The sequence below is a fragment of the Haliotis rufescens genome, unplaced genomic scaffold (assembly GCF_023055435.1).
Source record: "Haliotis rufescens isolate VD_foot unplaced genomic scaffold, xgHalRufe1.0.p SCAF_2, whole genome shotgun sequence".
NCBI classification, from domain to species: Eukaryota; Metazoa; Mollusca; class Gastropoda; order Lepetellida; family Haliotidae; genus Haliotis; species Haliotis rufescens.
In genome coordinates, this window is record NW_025963890.1 from 32,245,023 (window position 1) to 32,267,671 (window position 22,649).

Consider the following 22,649-nt stretch of genomic DNA (forward strand, 5'->3'; position numbering starts at 1 on the left):
CACCCACAAAACCCTCCATCCACCAGCACACACACAACCCTCCATCCAACTACACACCTCCATCCACCTACACAACCCTCCATCCACCTACACAACCCTCCATCCACCTACACACCTCCATCCACACACATCCACACAACCCTCCATCCACCTACACAACCCTCCATCCACCTACACACCTCCATCCACCCACACCCACACAACCCTCCATCCACCTACACTACTCCATCCACCTACACAACCCTCCATCCACCTACACACCTCCATCCACCCACACAACCCTCCATCCACCTACACACCTCCATCCACCCATACAACCCTCCATCCACCTACACACCTTCATCCACACAAACCCACACCTCCATCCACCCACACACACCTCCATCCACCTACACATCCCTCCATCCACCTACACCCACACAACCCTCCATCCACCTACACACCTCCATCCACCCACACCCACACCTCCATCCACCAACACACACCTCAATCCACCCACACCCACACCTCAATCCACACACACACAGCTCCATCCACCTACACACACACCTCCATTCACACACACACACCTCCATCCACCCACACAACCCTCCATCCATCCACACAACCCTCCATCCACCTCCACATCTCCATCCACCCACACCCAAACCTCCATCCAAACACACACACCTCCATCCACCCACACACACACCTCCATCCACATACACACACCTCAATCCACCTACACACCTCCATCCACCTACACCCGCACAGCCCTCCATCCACCTACACACCTCCATCCACCTACACCCACACAACCCTCCATCCAACTACACACCTCCATCCACCTACACAGCTCCATCCACCCACACCCACACAAACCTCCATCCACCTACACACCTCCATCCACCTACACCCACACAACCCTCCATCCAACTACACACCTCCATCCACCTACACAACCCTCAATCCACCCACACAACCCTCCATCCAACTACACACCTCCATCCACCTACACAACCCTCAATCAACCCACACAACCCTCCATCCACCTACACACCTCCATGAACCTACACCCACACAACCCTCCATCCACCTGCACACCTCCATCCACCTACACAGCTCCATCCACCCACACCCACACAAACCTCCATCCACCTACACACCTCCATCCACACACATCCACACAACCCTCCATCCACCTACACAACCCTCCATCCACCCACACCCAAACAACCCTCAATCCAACAGCACCCACACAACCCTCCATCCAACTACACATCCCTCCATCCACCTACACACCTCCATCAACCTACACCCACACAACCCTCCATCCATCTACACAACGCTCCATCCAACTACACACCTCCATCCACCCACACCCACACAACCCTGCATCCACCTACACACCTCCATCCACCTACACCCACACAACCCTCCATCCACCTACACAACCCTCCATCAAACTACACACCTCCATCCACCCACACCCACACAACCCTCCATCCACCTACACACCTCCATCCACCTACACCAAGACAAACCTCCATGCACCTACACACCTCCATCCACACCACACAACCCTCCATCCACCTACACACCTTCATCCACACCCACCCACACAACCCTCCATCCACCTACATACCTCCATCCACCAACACCCAGACAAACCTCCATCCACCTACACACCTCCATCCACACCACACAACCCTCCATCCACCTACACACCTCCATCCACACCCACCCACACAACCCTCCATCCACCTACACACCTCCATCCACCTACACCCAGACAAACCTCCATCCACCTACACACCTCCATCCACCCACACAACCCTCCATCCACCTACACTTCCCTCCATCCACCTACACACCTCCATCCACCTACACAGCTCCATCCACCCACACCCACACAACCCTCCATCCACCTACACAACCCTCCATCCACCTACACACCTCCATCCACACCCACCCACACAACCCTCCATCCACCTACACATCTCCATCCACCTACACCCAGACAAACCTCCATCCACCTACACACCTCCATCCACCCACACAACCCTCCATCCACCTACACATCCCTCCATCCACCTACACAGCTCCATCCACCTACACAGCTCCATCCACCTACACCCACACAACCCTCCATCCACCTACACACCTCCATCCACCTACACACCTCCATCCACCTACACATCCCTCCATCCACCTACACAGCTCCATCCACCTACACAGCTCCATCCACCTACACGCACAAAACCCTCCATCCACCTACACATCCCTCCATCCACCTACACAGCTCCATCCACCTACACACCTCCATCCACCCACACAACCCTCCATCCACCTACACACCTCCATCCACCTACACAGCTCCTTCCACCTACACAGCTCCATCCACCTACACCCACACAACCCTCCATCCACCTACACATCCCTCCATCCACCTACACAGCTCAATCCACCTACACCCACACAACGCTCCATCCACTAACACCCACACAACCCTCCATCCAACTACACACCTCCATCCACCTACACAACCCTCCATCCACCTACACAACCCTCCATCCACCTACACACCTCCATCCACACACACCCACACAACCCTCCATCCACACACACACCTCCATCCACTTACACCCACACAACCCTCCATCCACCTACACACCTCCATCCACCCACACCCACACACACCTCGATCTACCCACACAACACTCCATCCACCCACACCGACACAACCCTCAATCCACACACACAACCCTCCATCCACCTACACATCCCTCCATCAACCTACACACCTCCATCCACCTACACATCCCTCCATCAACCTACACACCTCCATCCACCCACGCCCACACAACCCTCCATCCACCTACACATCCCTCCATCCACCTACACACCTCAATCCACCCACACCCACACAACCCTCCATCAACCTACACCCACACAACCCTCCATCCAACTACACATCCCTCCATCCACCTACACACCTCCATCCACCTACACCCACACAACCCTCCATCCACCTACACAACCCTCCATCCACCTAAACACCTCCATCCACCCACACCACACAACCCTCCATCCACCTACACACCTCCATCCACACCCACCCACACAACCCTCCATCCACCTACACACCTCCATCCACCTACACCCAGACAAACCTCCATCCACCTACACACCTCCATCCATCCACACAACCCTCCATCCACCTACACATCCCTCCATCAACCTACACAGCTCCATCCACCCACACCCACACAAGCCTCCATCCATCCACACAACCCTCCATCCACCTACACATCCCTCCATCCACCTACACAGCTCAATCCACCCACACCCACACAACCCTCAATCCACCTACACATCCCTCCATCCACCTACACACCTCCATCCACCTACACCCACACAACCCTCCATCCACTAACACCCACACAACCCCCCATCCACCTACACATCCCTCCATCCACCTACACACCTCTATCCACCTACACCCACACAACCCTCCATCCACTAACACCCACACAACCCTCCATCCAACTACACACCTCCATCCACCTACACAACCCTCCATGCACCTACACAACCCTCCATCCACCTACACACCTCCATCCACACACATCCACACAACCCTCCATCCACCTACACACCTCCATCCACACACATCCACACAACCCTCCATCCACCTACACAACCCTCCATCCACCCACACCCACACAACCCTCCATCCACCAGCACCCACACAACCCTCCATCCAACTACACACCTCCATCCACCTACACAACCCTCCATCCACCTACACACCTCAATCCACCCACACAACCCTCCATCCACCTACACACCTCCATCCACCCATACAACCCTCCATCCACCTACACACCTCCATCCACCCACACCCACACCTCCATCCAACCACACACACCTCCATCCACCTAAACACCCCTCCATCCACCTACACACCTCCATCCACCCACACAACCCTCCATCCATCTACACACCTCCATTCACCCACACCCACACCTCCATCCACCAACACACACCTCAATCCACCCACACACACCTCCATCCACCCACACAACCCTCCATCCACCCACACAACCCTCCATCCACCTCCACATCTCCATCCACCCACACCCAAACCTCCGTCCACACACACACACCTCCATCCACACACACACACACCTCAATCCACCTACACACCTCCATCCACCCACACACACACACACACGTCCATCTACCCACACAACCCTCCATCCACCCACACCAACACAACCCTCAATCCACACACACAACCCTCCATCCACCTACACATCCCTCCACCAACCTACACACCTCCATCCACCTACACATCCCTCCATCCACCTACACAGCTCAATCCACCCACACCCACACAACCCTCCATCCAGCTACACCCACACAACCCTCCATCCAACTACACATCCCTCCATCCAACTACACACCTCCATCCACCTACACCCACACAACCCTCCATCCACCTACACAACCCTCCATCAACCTACACACATCCATCCACCCACACCACACAACCCTCCATCCACCTACACAACCCTCCATCCACCTACACAACCCTCCATCCACCTACACACCTCCATCCACACCCACCCACACAACCCTCCATCCACCTACACACCTCCATCCACCTACATCCAGACAAACCTCCATCCACCTACACACCTCCATCCACCCACACAACCCTCCATCCACCTACACATCCCTCCATCCACCTACACAGCTCCATCCACCTACACAGCTCCATCCACCCACACCCACACAACTCTCCATCCACCCACACAACCCTCCATCCACCCACACATCCCTCCATCCACCTACACAGCTCCATCTACCCACACAACCCTCCATCCACCTACACAACCCTCCATCCACCCACACAATCCTCCATCCACCCACACAACCCTCCATCCACCCACACATCCCTCCATCCACCTACACACCTCCATCCACCCATACAACCCTCCATCCACCTACACATCCCTCCATCCACCTACACAGCTCCATCCACCTACACAGCTCCATCCCCCCACACCCACACAACCCTCCATCCACCCACACATCCCTCCATCCACCTACACAGCTCAATCCACCCACACCCACACAACCCTCCATCCACCTACACATCCCTCCATCCACCTACACACCTCCATCCACCTACAACCACACAACCCTCCATCCACTAACACCCACACAACCCTCCATCCAACTACACACCTCCATCCACCTACACAACCCTCCATCCACCTACACAACCCTCCATCCACCTACACACCTCCATACACACACATCCACACAACCCTCCATCCACCTACACAACCCTCCATCCACCCACACCAACACAACCCTCCATCCATCAGTACCCACACAACCCTCCATCCAACTACACACCTCCATCCACCTACACAACCCTCCATCCACCTACACACCTCAATCCACCCACACAACCGTCCATCCACCTACACACCTCCATCCACCCATACAACCCTCCATCCACCTACACACCTCCATCCACCCACACCCACACCTCCATCCACCCACACAACCCTCCATCCACCTACACACCTCCATCCACCCACACTCACACCTCCATCCACCAACACACACCTCAATCCACCCACACCCACACCTCAATCCACACACACACACCTCCATCCACCTACACACACACCTCCATTCACACAGACACACCTCCATCCACCCACACAACCCTCCATCCACCCACACAACCCTCCATCCACCTCCACATCTCCATCCATCCACACCCAAACCTCCATCCACACACACACACCTCCATCCATCCACACACACACCTCCATCAACACACACACACCTCAATCCACCTACACACCTCCATCCACCTACACCCACACAGCCCTCCATCCACCTACACACCTCCATCCACCTACACCCACACAACCCTCGATCCAACTACACAGCTCCATCCACCTACACAGCTCCATCCACCCACACCCACACAAACCTCCATCCACCTACACACCTCCATCCACCTACACCCACACAACCCTCCATCCAACTACACACCTCCATCCACCTACACAACCCTCAATCCACCCACACAACCCTCCAACCACCTACACACCTCCATGAACCTACACCCACACAACCCTCCATCCACCTGCACACCTCCATCCACCTACACAGCTCCATCCACCCACACCCACACAAACCTCCATCCACCTACACACCTCCATCCACCTACACCCTCACACACCTCTATCCACACACACAACCCTCCATCCACCCACACCCACACAACCCTCCATCCACACACACACACTTCCATCCACCCATACACCCCTCATCCTCACACACTTCCATCCACCTACACAACCCTCATCCAAACACACACCTCCATCTACACCCACACACCCTTCCATCCACCCACACAACCCTCCGTCCACCTACACAACTCCATCCACACACACACACACCTCCATCCACACACACACACACACCTCATCTACACCCCCCCAAACACACGCCTCCATCCACCCACCAACTCCATCCACCTACACACCTCCATCCACCCACACCCACACAAACCTCCATCCAACTACACACCTCCATCCACCCACACAACCCTCCATCCACCTACACAACCCTCCATCCACCCATACCCACACACCCTTCCATCCACCCACACAACCCTCCATCCACCCACACAACCCTCCATCCACCTACACAACCTTCCATCGACCCACACAACCCTCCATCCACCCACACAACCTTTCATCCACCCACACAACCCTCCATCCACCCACACCCACACAACCCTCCATCCACACACACACACTTCCATCCACCCATACACCCCTCATCCTCACACACTTCCATCCACCTACACAACCCTCATCCAAACACACACCTCCATCTACACCCACACACCCTTCCATCCACCCACACAACCCTCCGTCCACCTACACAACTCCATCCACACACACACACACCTCCATCCACACACACACACACACCTCATCTACACCCCCCCAAACACACGCCTCCATCCACCCACCAACTCCATCCACCTACACACCTCCATCCACCCACACCCACACAAACCTCCATCCAACTACACACCTCCATCCACCCACACAACCCTCCATCCACCTACACAACCCTCCATCCACCCATACCCACACACCCTTCCATCCACCCACACAACCCTCCATCCACCCACACAACCCTCCATCCACCTACACAACCTTCCATCGACCCACACAACCCTCCATCCACCCACACAACCTTTCATCCACCCACACAACCCTCCATCCACCCAAACAACCCTCCATCCACCTACACACCTCCATCCACCCACACACACACACCCCTCCATCCACCCACACAACCCTCCATCCACCCACACCCACACAACCCTCCATCCACCTACACACCTCCATCCACCCACACACACACACACCCTTCCATCCACCCACACAACCCTCCATCCACCCACTACACACCTCCATCCACCCACACCCACACACCCCTCCATCCACGCACACACACCCTTCCATCCACCCACACAAACCTCCATCCACCCACACCCACACAACCCTCCATCCACCTACACATCACTCCATCCACCTACACACCTCCATCCACCTACACCCACACAACCCTCCATCCACTAACACCCACACAACCCTCCATCCAACTACACACCTCCATCCACCTACACAACCCTCCATCCACCTACACAACCCTCCATCCACCTACACACCTCCATCCACACACATCCACACAACCCTCCATCCACCTACACAACCCTCCATCCACTCACACCCACACAACCCTCCATCCACCAGCACCCACACAACCCTCCATCCAACTACACACCTCCATCCACCTACACAACCCTCCATCCACCTTCACACCTCCATCCACCCACACAACCCTCCATCCACCTACACACCTCCATCCACCCATACAACCCTCCATCCACCTACACACCTCCATCCACCCACACCCACACCTCAATCCACCCACACACACCTCCATCCACCTACACATCCCTCCATCCACCTACACACCTCCATCCACCCACACAACCCTCCATCCACCTACACACCTCCATCCAACCACACCCACACCTCCATCCACCAACACACACCTCAATCCACCCACACCCACACCTCAATCCACACACACACACCTCCATCCACCTACACACACACCTCCATTCACACACACACACCTCCATCCACCCACACAACCCTCCATCCACCTACACAACCCTCCATCCACCCACACCCAAACAACCCTCCATCCACCAGCACCCACACAACCCTCCATCCAACTACACAAACCTCCATCCACCTACACACCTCCATCCACCCACACCCACACAACCCTCCATCCACCTACACAACCCTCCATCCACCTACACACCTCCATCCACACTCACCCACACATCCCTCCATCCACCTACACATCTCCATCCACCTACACCCAGACAAACCTCCATCCACCTACACACCTCCATCCACCCACACAACCCTCCATCCACCTACACATCCCTCCATCCACCTACACAGCTCCATCCACCTACACAGCTCCATCCACCTACACCCACACAACCCTCCATCCACCTACACACCTCCATCCACCTACACACCTCCATCCACCTACACATCCCTCCATCCACCTACACAGCTCCATCCACCTACACAGCTCCATCCACCTACACCCACAAAACCCTCCATCCACCTACACATCCCTCCATCCACCTACACAGCTCCATCCACCTACACACCTCCATCCACCCACACAACCCTCCATCCACCTACACACCTCCATCCACCTACACAGCTCCTTCCACCTACACAGCTCCATCCACCTACACCCACACAACCCTCCATCCACCTACACAGCTCCATCCACCTACACAGCTCCATCCACCTACACCCACACAAACCTCCATCCACCTACACACCTCCATCCACCTACACAGCTCCTTCCACCTACACAGCTCCATCCACCTACACCCACACAACCCTCCATCCACCTACACAGCTCCATCCACCTACACAGCTCCATCCACCTACACCCACACAAACCTCCATCCACCTACACAACCCTCCATCCACCTACACACCTCAATCCACCTACACCCACACAACCCTCCATCCACTTACACATCCCTCCATCCACCTACACAGCTCCATCCACCCACACCCACACAACCCTCCATCCATCCACACATCCCTCCATCCACCAACACAGCTCAATCCACCCACACCCACACAACCCTCCATCCACCTACACATCCCTCCATCCACCTACACAGCTCAATCCACCCACACCCACACAACCCTCCATCCACCTACACATCCCTCCATCCACCTACACACCTCCATCCACCTACACCCACACAACCCTCCATCCACTAACACCCACACAACCCTCCATCCAACTACACACCTCCATCCACCTACACAACCCTCCATCCACCTACACAACCCTCCATCCACCTACACACCTCCATCCACACACACCCACACAACCCTCCATCCACACACACATGTCCATCCACTTACACCCACACAACCCTCCATCCACCTACACACCTCCATCCACCCACACCCACACACACCTCGATCTACCCACACAACACTCCATCCACCCACACCGACACAACCCTCAATCCACACACACAACCCTCCATCCACCTACACACCTCAATCCACCCACACCCACACAACCCTCCATCAACCTACACCCACACAACCCTCCACCCAACTACACATCCCTCCATCCACCTACACACCTCCATCCACCTTCACCCACACAACCCTCCATCCACCTACACAACCCTCCATCCACCTAAACACCTCCATCCACCTACACACCTCCATCCACCCACACAACCCTCCATCCACCTACACACCTCCATCCAACCACACCCACACCTCCATCCACCAACACACACCTCAATCCACCCACACCCACACCTCAATCCACACACACACACCTCCATCCACCTACACACACACCTCCATTCACACACACACACCTCCATCCACCCACACAACCCTCCATCCACCTACACAACCCTCCATCCACCCACACCCAAACAACCCTCCATCCACCAGCACCCACACAACCCTCCATCCAACTACACAAACCTCCATCCACCTACACACCTCCATCCACCCACACCCACACAACCCTCCATCCACCTACACAACCCTCCATCCACCTACACACCTCCATCCACACTCACCCACACATCCCTCCATCCACCTACACATCTCCATCCACCTACACCCAGACAAACCTCCATCCACCTACACACCTCCATCCACCCACACAACCCTCCATCCACCTACACATCCCTCCATCCACCTACACAGCTCCATCCACCTACACAGCTCCATCCACCTACACCCACACAACCCTCCATCCACCTACACACCTCCATCCACCTACACACCTCCATCCACCTACACATCCCTCCATCCACCTACACAGCTCCATCCACCTACACAGCTCCATCCACCTACACCCACAAAACCCTCCATCCACCTACACATCCCTCCATCCACCTACACAGCTCCATCCACCTACACACCTCCATCCACCCACACAACCCTCCATCCACCTACACACCTCCATCCACCTACACAGCTCCTTCCACCTACACAGCTCCATCCACCTACACCCACACAACCCTCCATCCACCTACACAGCTCCATCCACCTACACAGCTCCATCCACCTACACCCACACAAACCTCCATCCACCTACACACCTCCATCCACCTACACAGCTCCTTCCACCTACACAGCTCCATCCACCTACACCCACACAACCCTCCATCCACCTACACAGCTCCATCCACCTACACAGCTCCATCCACCTACACCCACACAAACCTCCATCCACCTACACAACCCTCCATCCACCTACACACCTCAATCCACCTACACCCACACAACCCTCCATCCACTTACACATCCCTCCATCCACCTACACAGCTCCATCCACCCACACCCACACAACCCTCCATCCATCCACACATCCCTCCATCCACCAACACAGCTCAATCCACCCACACCCACACAACCCTCCATCCACCTACACATCCCTCCATCCACCTACACAGCTCAATCCACCCACACCCACACAACCCTCCATCCACCTACACATCCCTCCATCCACCTACACACCTCCATCCACCTACACCCACACAACCCTCCATCCACTAACACCCACACAACCCTCCATCCAACTACACACCTCCATCCACCTACACAACCCTCCATCCACCTACACAACCCTCCATCAATCTACACACCTCCATCCACACACACCCACACAACCCTCCATCCACACACACATCTCCATCCACTTACACCCACACAACCCTCCATCCACCTACACACCTCCATCCACCCACACCCACACACACCTCGATCTACCCACACAACACTCCATCCACCCACACCGACACAACCCTCAATCCACACACACAACCCTCCATCCACCTACACACCTCAATCCACCCACACCCACACAACCCTCCATCAACCTACACCCACACAACCCTCCACCCAACTACACATCCCTCCATCCACCTACACACCTCCATCCACCTTCACCCACACAACCCTCCATCCACCTACACAACCCTCCATCCACCTAAACACCTCCATCCACCCACACCACACAACCCTCCATCCACCTACACACCTCCATCCACACCCACCCACACAACCCTCCATCCACCTACACACCTCCATCCACCTACACCCAGACAAACCTCCATCCACCTACACACCTCCATCCATCCACACAACCCTCCATCCACCTACACATCCCTCCATCCACCTACACAGCTCCATCCACCCACACCCACACAACCCTCCATCCACCCACACAACCCTCCATCCACTTACACATCTCTCCATCCACCTACACAGCTCAATCCACCCACACCCACACAACCCTCCATCCACCTACACATCACTCCATCCACCCACACACCTCCATCCACCTACACCCACACAACCCTCCATCCACTAACACCCACACAACCCTCCATCCACCTACACAACCCTCCATCCACCCACACCCACACAACCCTCCATCCACCAGCACCCACACAACCCTCCATCCACCAGCACCCACACAACCCTCCATCCAACTACACATCCCTCCATCCACCTACACACCTCCATCCACACACATCCACACAACCTTCCATCCACCTACACAACCCTCCATCCACCCACACCCACACAACCCTCCATCCACCAGCACCCACACAACCCTCCATCCAACTACAAACCTCAATCCACCTACACAACCCTCCATCCACCTACACACCTCCATCCACCCACACAACCCTCCATCCACCTACACACCTCCATCCACCCATACAACCCTCCATCCACCTACACACCTCCATCCACCCACACCCACACCTCAATCCACCCACACACACCTCCATCCACCTACACATCCCTCCATCCACCTACACACCTCCATCCACCCACACAACCCTCCATCCACCTACACACCTCCATCCACCCACACCCACACCTCCATCCACCAACACACACCTCAATCCACCCACACCCACACCTCAATCCACACACACACACCTCCATCCACCTACACACACACCTCCATTCACACACACACACCTCCATCCACCCACACAACCCTCCATCCATGCACACAACCGTCCATCGACCTCCACATCTCCATCCACCCACACCCAAACCTCCATCCACACACACACACCTCCATCCACCCACACACACACCTCCATCCACACACACACACCTCAATCCACCTACACAGCTCCATCCACCCACACCCACACAAACCTCCATCCAACTACACACCTCCATCCACCTACACAACCCTCAATCCACCCACACAACCCTCCATCCACCTACACACCTCCATGAACCTACACCCACACAACCCTCCATCCACCTGCACACCTCCATCCACCCACACCCACACAAACCTCCATCCACCTACACACCTCCATCCACCCACACCCACACAAACCTCCATCCACCTGCACACCTCCATCCACCTACACAGCTCCATCCACCCACACCCACACAAACCTCCATCCACCTACACACCTCCATCCACACACATCCACACAACCCTCCATCCATCTACACAACCCTCCATCCAACTACACACCTCCATCCACCCACACCCACACAACCCTCCATCCACCTACACACCTCCATCCACCTACACCCACACAACCCTCCATCCACCTACACAACCCTCCATCAAACTACACACCTCCATCCACCCACACCCACACAACCCTCCATCCACCTACACACCTCCATCCACCTACACCCAGACAAACCTCCATGCACCTACACACCTCCATCCACACCACACAACCCTCCATCCACCTACACACCTCCATCCACACCCACCCACACAACCCTCCATCCACCTACACACCTCCATCCACCTACACCCAGATAAACCCTCCATCCACCTACACACCTCCATCCACCCACACAACCCTCCATCCACCTACACATCCCTCCATCCACCTACACACCTCCATCCACCTACACAGCTCCATCCACCCACATCCACACAACCCTCCATCCACCTACACAACCCTCCATCCACCTACACACCTCCATCCACACCCACCCACACAACCCTCCATCCACCTACACACCTCCATCCACCTACACCCAGACAAACCTCCATCCACCTACACACCTCCATCCACCCACACAACCCTCCATCCACCTACACATCCCTCCATCCACCTACACAGCTCCATCCACCTACACAGCTCCATCCCCCCACACCCACACAACCCTCCATCCACCCACACATCCCTCCATCCACCTACACAGCTCCATCCACCCACACCCACACAACCCTCCATCCACCTACACATCACTCCATCCACCTACACACCTCCATCCACCTACACCCACACAACCCTCCATCCACCTACACCCACACAACCCTCCATCCAACTACACACCTCCATCCACCTACCCAACCCTCCATCCACCTACACAACCCTCCATCCACCTACACACCTCCATCCACACACATCCACACAACCCTCCATCCACCTACACAACCCTCCATCCACCCACACCCACACAACCCTCCATCCACCAGTACCCACACAACCCTCCATCCAACTACACACCTCCATCCACCTACACAACCCTCCATCCACCTACACACCTCCATCCACCCACACAACCCTCCATCCACCTACACACCTCCATCCACCCATACAACCCTCCATCCACCTACACACCTCCATCCACCCACACCCACACCTCCATCCACCCACACACACCTCCATCCACCTACACATGCCTCCATCCACTTACACACCTCCATCCACCCACACAACCCTCCATCCACCTACACACACCTCAATCCACCCACACCCACACCTCAATCCACACACACACACCTCCATCCACCTACACACACACCTCCATTCACACAGACACACCTCCATCCACCCACACAACCCTCCATCCACCCACACAACCCTCCATCCACCTCCACATCTCCATCCACCCACACCCAAACCTCCATCCACACACACACACCTCCATCCATCCACACACACACCTCCATGAACACACACACACCTGAATCCACCTACACACCTCCATCCACCTACACCCACACAAACCTCGATCCAACTACACAGCTCCATCCACCTACACAGCTCCATCCACCCACACCCACACAAACCTCCATCAACCTACACACCTCCATCCACCTACACCCACACAACCCTCCATCCAACTACACACCTCCATCCACCTACACAACCCTCAATCCACCCACACAACCCTCCAACCACCTACACACCTCCATGAACCTACACCCACACAACCCTCCATCCACCTGCACACCTCCATCCACCTACACAGCTCCATCCACCCACACCCACACAAACCTCCATCCACCTACACACCTCCATCCACCTACACCCTCACACACCTCTATCCACACACACAACCCTCCATCCACCCACACCCACACAACCCTCCATCCACACACACACACTTCTATCCACCCATACACCCCTCATCCTCACACACTTCCATCCACCTACACAACCCTCATCCAAACACACACCTCCATCTACACCCACACACCCTTCCATCCACCCACACAACCCTCCGTCCACCTACACAACTCCATCCACACACACACACCTCCATCCACACACACACACACACCTCATCTACACCCCCCCAAACACACGCCTCCATCCACCCACCCACCTCCATCCACCTACACACCTCCATCCACCCACACCCACACAACCCTCCATCCAACTACACACCTCCATCCACCCACACAACCCTCCATCCACCTACACAACCCTCCATCCACCCATACCCACACACCCTTCCATCCACCCACACAACCCTCCATCCACCCACACAACCCTCCATCCACCTACACAACCTTCCATCGACCCACACAACCCTCCATCCACCCACACAACCTTTCATCCACCCACACAACCCTCCATCCACCCAAACAACCCTCCATCCACCTACACACCTCCATCCACCCACACACACACCCCTCCATCCACCCACACAACCCTCCATCCACCCACACCCACACAACCCTCCATCCACCTACACACCTCCATCCATCCACACACACACACACCCTTCCATCCACCCACACAACCCTCCATCAACCCACTACACACCTCCATCCACCCACACCCACACACACCTCCATCCACGCACACACACCCTTCCATCCACCCACACAAACCTCCATCCACCCACACCCACACAACCCTCCATCCACCTACACATCACTCCATCCACCTACACACCTCCATCCACCTACACCCACACAACCCTCCATCCACTAACACCCACACAACCCTCCATCCAACTACACACCTCCATCCACCTACACAACCCTCCATCCACCTACACAACCCTCCATGCACCTACACACCTCCATCCACACACATCCACACAACCCTCCATCCACCTACACAACCCTCCATCCACTCACACCCACACAACCCTCCATCCACCAGCACCCACACAACCCTCCATCCAACTACACACCTCCATCCACCTACACAACCCTCCATCCACCTACACACCTCCATCCACCCACACAACCCTCCATCCACCTACACACCTCCATCCACCCATACAACCCTCCATCCACCTACACACCTCCATCCACCCACACCCACACCTCAATCCACCCACACACACCTCCATCCACCTACACATCCCTCCATCCACCTACACACCTCCATCCACCCACACAACCCTCCATCCACCTACACACCTCCATCCAACCACACCCACACCTCCATCCACCAACACACACCTCAATCCACCCACACCCACACCTCAATCCACACACACACACCTCCATCCACCTACACACACACCTCCATTCACACACACACACCTCCATCCACCCACACAACCCTCCATCCATCCACACAACCCTCCATCCACCTCCACATCTCCATCCACCCACACCCAAACCTCCATCCACACACACACACCTCCATCCACCCACACACACACCTCCATCCACACACACACACTTCAATCCACCTACACACCTCCATCCACCTACACCCACACAGCCCTCCATCCACCTACACACCTCCATCCACCTACACCCAGACAACCCTTCATCCAACTACACACCTCCATCCACCTACACAGCTTCTTCCACCCACACCCACACAAACCTCCATCCACCTACACACCTCCATCCACCTACACCCACACAACCCTCCATCCAACTACACACCTCCATCCACCTACACAACCCTCAATCAACCCACACAACCCTCCATCCACCTACACACCTCGATGAACCTACACCCACACAACCCTCCATACACCTGCACACCTCCATCCACCTACACAGCTCCATCCACCCACACCCACACAAACCTCCATCCACCTACACACCTCCATCAACACACATCCACACAACCCTCCATCCACCTACACAACCCTCCATCCACCAACACCCAAACAACCCTCCATCCACCAGATCACACACAACCCTCCATCCAACTACACAAACCTCCATCCACCTATACACCTCCATCCACCCACACCCACACAACCCTCCATCCACCTACACAACCCTCCATCCACCTACACACCTCCATCCACACCCACCCACACAACCCTCCATCCACCTACACATCTCCATCCACCTACACCCAGACAAACCTCCATCCACCTACACACCTCCATCCACCCACACAACCCTCCATCCACCTACACATCCCTCCATCCACCTACACAGCTCCATCCACCTACACAGCTCCATCCACCTACACCCACACAACCCTCCATCCACCTACACACCTCCATCCACCTACACACCTCCATCCACCTACACATCCCTCCATCAACCTACACAGCTCCATCCACCTACACAGCTCCATCCACCTACACCCACAAAACCCTCCATCCACCTACACATCCCTCCATCCACCTACACAGCTCCATCCACCTACACACCTCCATCCACCCACACAACCCTCCATCCACCTACACACCTCCATCCACCTACACAGCTCCTTCCACTTACACAGCTCCATCCACCTACACCCACACAACCCTCCATCCACCTACACAGCTCCATCCACCTACACAGCTCCATCCACCTACACCCACACAACCCTCCATCCACCTACACAACCCTCCATCCACCTACACACCTCAATCCACCTACACCCACACAACCCTCCATCCACTTACACATCCCTCCATCCACCTACACAGCTCCATCCACCCACACCCACACAACCCTCCATCCATCCACACATCCCTCCATCCACCAACACAGCTCAATCCACCCACACCCACACAACCCTCCATCCACCTACACATCCCTCCATCCACCTACACAGCTCAATCCACCCACACCCACACAACCCTCCATCCACCTACACATCCCTCCATCCACCTACACACCTCCATCCACCTACACCCACACAACCCTCCATCCACTAACACCCACACAACCCTCCATCCAACTACACACCTCCATCCACCTACACAACCCTCCATCCACCTACACAACCCTCCATCCACCTACACACCTCCATCCACACACACCCACACAACCCTCCATCCACACACACACCTCCATCCACTTACACCCACACAACCCTCCATCCACCTACACACCTCCATCCACCCACACCCACACACACCTCGATCTACCCACACAACACTCCATCCACCCACACCGACACAACCCTCAATCCACACACACAACCCTCCATCCACCTACACATCCCTCCATCAACCTACACACCTCCATCCACCTACACATCCCTCCATCAACCTACACACCTCCATCCACCCACGCCCACACAACCCTCCATCCACCTACACATCCCTCCATCCACCTACACACCTCAATCCACCCACACCCACACAACCCTCCATCAACCTACACCCACACAACCCTCCATCCAACTACACATCCCTCCATCCACCTACACACCTCCATCCACCTACACCAACACAACCCTCCATCCACCTACACAACCCTCCATACACCTAAACACCTCCATCCACCCACACCACACAATCATCCATCCACCTACACACCTCCATCCACACCCACCCACACAACCCTCCATCCACCTACACACCTCCATCCACCTACACCCAGACAAACCTCCATCCACCTACACACCTCCATCCATCCACACAACCCTCCATCCACCTACACATCCCTCCATCCACCTACACAGCTCCATCCACCCACACCCACACAACCCTCCATCCACCCACACAACCCTCCATCCACTTACACATCTCTCCATCCACCTACACAGCTCAATCCACCCACACCCACACAACCCTCCATCCACCTACACATCACTCCATCCACCCACACACCTCCATCCACCTACACCCACACAACCCTCCATCCACTAACACCCACACAACCCTCCATCCACCTACACAACCCTCCATCCACCTACACACCTCCATCCACACACATCCACACAACCTTCCATCCACCTACACAACCCTCCATCCACCCACACCCACACAACCCTCCATCCACCAGCACCCACACAACCCTCCATCCAACTGCACACCTCAATCCACCTACACAACCCTCCATCCACCTACACACCTCCATCCACCCACACAACCCTCCATCCACCTACACACCTCCATCCACCCATACAACCCTCCATCCACCTACACACCTCCATCCACCCACACCCACACCTCCATCCACCCACACACACCTCCATCCACCTACACATCCCTCCATCCACCTACACACCTCCATCCACCCACACAACCCTCCATCCACCTAAACACCTCCATCCACCCACACCCACACCTCCATCCACCAACACACACCTCAATCCACCCACACCCACACCTCAATCCACACACACACACCTCCATCCACCTACACACACACCTCCATTCACACACACACACACACCTCCATCCACCCACACAACCCTCCATCCATCCACACAACCGTCCATCGACCTCCACATCTCCATCCACCCACACCTAAACCTCCATCCACACACACACACCTCCATCCACCCACACACACACCTCCATCCACACACACACACCTCAATCCACCTACATACCTCCATCCACCTACACCCACACAACCCTCCATCCAACTACACACCTCCATCCACCTACACAGCTCCATCCACCCACACCCACACAAACCTCCATCCACCTACACACCTCCATCCACCTACACCCACACAACCCTCCATCCAACTACACACCTCCATCCACCTACACAACCCTCAATCCACCCACACAACCCTCCATCCACCTACACACCTCCATGAACCTACACCCACACAACCCTCCATCCACCTGCACACCTCCATCCACCTACACACCTCCATCCACCCACACCCACACAACCCTCCATCCATCTACACAACGCTCCATCCAACTACACACCTCCATCCACCCACACCCACACAACCCTGCATCCACCTACACACCTCCATCCACCTACACCCACACAACCCTCCATCCACCCACACAACCCTACATCAACCCACTACACACCTCCATCCACCCACACCCACACACACCTCCATCCACGCACACACACCCTTCCATCCACCCACACAAACCTCCATCCACCCACACCCACACAACCCTCCATCCACCTACACATCACTCCATCCACCTACACACCTCCATCCACCTACACCCACACAACCCTCCATCAACTAACACCCACACAACCCTCCATCCAACTACACACCTCCATCCACCTACACAACCCTCCATCCACCTACACAACCCTCCATCCACCTACACACCTCCATCCACACACATCCACACAACCCTCCATCCACCTACACAACCCTCCATCCACTCACACCCACACAACCCTCCATCCACCAGCACCCACACAACCCTCCATCCAACTACACACCTCCATCCACCTACACAACCCTCCATCCACCTACACACCTCCATCCACCCACACAACCCTCCATCCACCTACACACCTCCATCCACCCATACAACCCTCCATCCACCTACACACCTCCATCCACCCACACCCACACCTCAATCCACCCACACACACCTCCATCCACCTACACATCCCTCCACCCACCTACACACCTCCATCCACCCACACAACCCTCCATCCACCTACACACCTCCATCCAACCACACCCACACCTCCATCCACCAACACACACCTCAATCCACCCACACCCACACCTCAATCCACACACACACACCTCCATCCACCTACACACACACCTCCATTCACACACACACACCTCCATCCACCCACACAACCCTCCATCCATCCACACAACCCTCCATCCACCTCCACATCTCCATCCACCCACACCCAAACCTCCATCCACACACACACACCTCCATCCACCCACACACACACCTCCATCCACACACACACACTTCAATCCACCTACACACCTCCATCCACCTACACCCACACAGCCCTCCATCCACCTACACACCTCCATCCACCTACACCCACACAACCCTTCATCCAACTACACAACCCTACATCAACCCACTACACACCTCCATCCACCCACACCCACACACACCTCCATCCACGCACACACACCCTTCCATCCACCCACACAAACCTCCATCCACCCACACCCACACAACCCTCCATCCACCTACACATCACTCCATCCACCTACACACCTCCATCCACCTACACCCACACAACCCTCCATCAACTAACACCCACACAACCCTCCATCCAACTACACACCTCCATCCACCTACACAACCCTCCATCCACCTACACACCTCCATCCACCCACACAACCCTCCATCCACCTACACACCTCCATCCACCCATACAACCCTCCATCCACCTACACACCTCCATCCACCCACACCCACACCTCAATCCACCCACACACACCTCCATCCACCTACACATCCCTCCACCCACCTACACACCTCCATCCACCCACACAACCCTCCATCCACCTACACACCTCCATCCAACCACACCCACACCTCCATCCACCAACACACACCTCAATCCACCCACACCCACACCTCAATCCACACACACACACCTCCATCCACCTACACACACACCTCCATTCACACACACACACCTCCATCCACCCACACAACCCTCCATCCATCCACACAACCCTCCATCCACCTCCACATCTCCATCCACCCACACCCAAACCTCCATCCACACACACACACCTCCATCCACCAACACACACACCTCCATCCACACACACACACTTCAATCCACCTACACACCTCCATCCACCTACACCCACACAGCCCTCCATCCACCTACACACCTCCATCCACCTACACCCACACAACCCTTCATCCAACTACACACCTCCATCCACCTACACAGCTTCTTCCACCCACACCCACACAAACCTCCATCCACCTACACACCTCCATCCACCTACACCCACACAACCCTCCATCCAACTACACACCTCCATCCACCTACACAACCCTCAATCAACCCACACAACCCTCCATCCACCTACACACCTCGATGAACCTACACCCACACAACCCTCCATACACCTGCACACCTCCATCCACCTACACAGCTCCATCCACCCACACCCGAACAAACCTCCATCCACCTACACACCTCCATCAACACACATCCACACAACCCTCCATCCACCTACACAACCCTCCATCCACCAACACCCAAACAACCCTCCATCCACCAGATCCCACACAACCCTCCATCCAACTACACAAACCTCCATCCACCTATACACCTCCATCCACCCACACCCACACAACCCTCCATCCACCTACACAACCCTCCATCCACCTACACACCTCCATCCACACCCACCCACACAACCCTCCATCCACCTACACATCTCCATCCACCTACACCCAGACAAACCTCCATCCACCTACACACCTCCATCCACCCACACAACCCTCCATCCACCTACACATCCCTCCATCCACCTACACAGCTCCATCCACCTACACAGCTCCATCCACCTACACCCACACAACCCTCCATCCACCTACACACCTCCATCCACCTACACA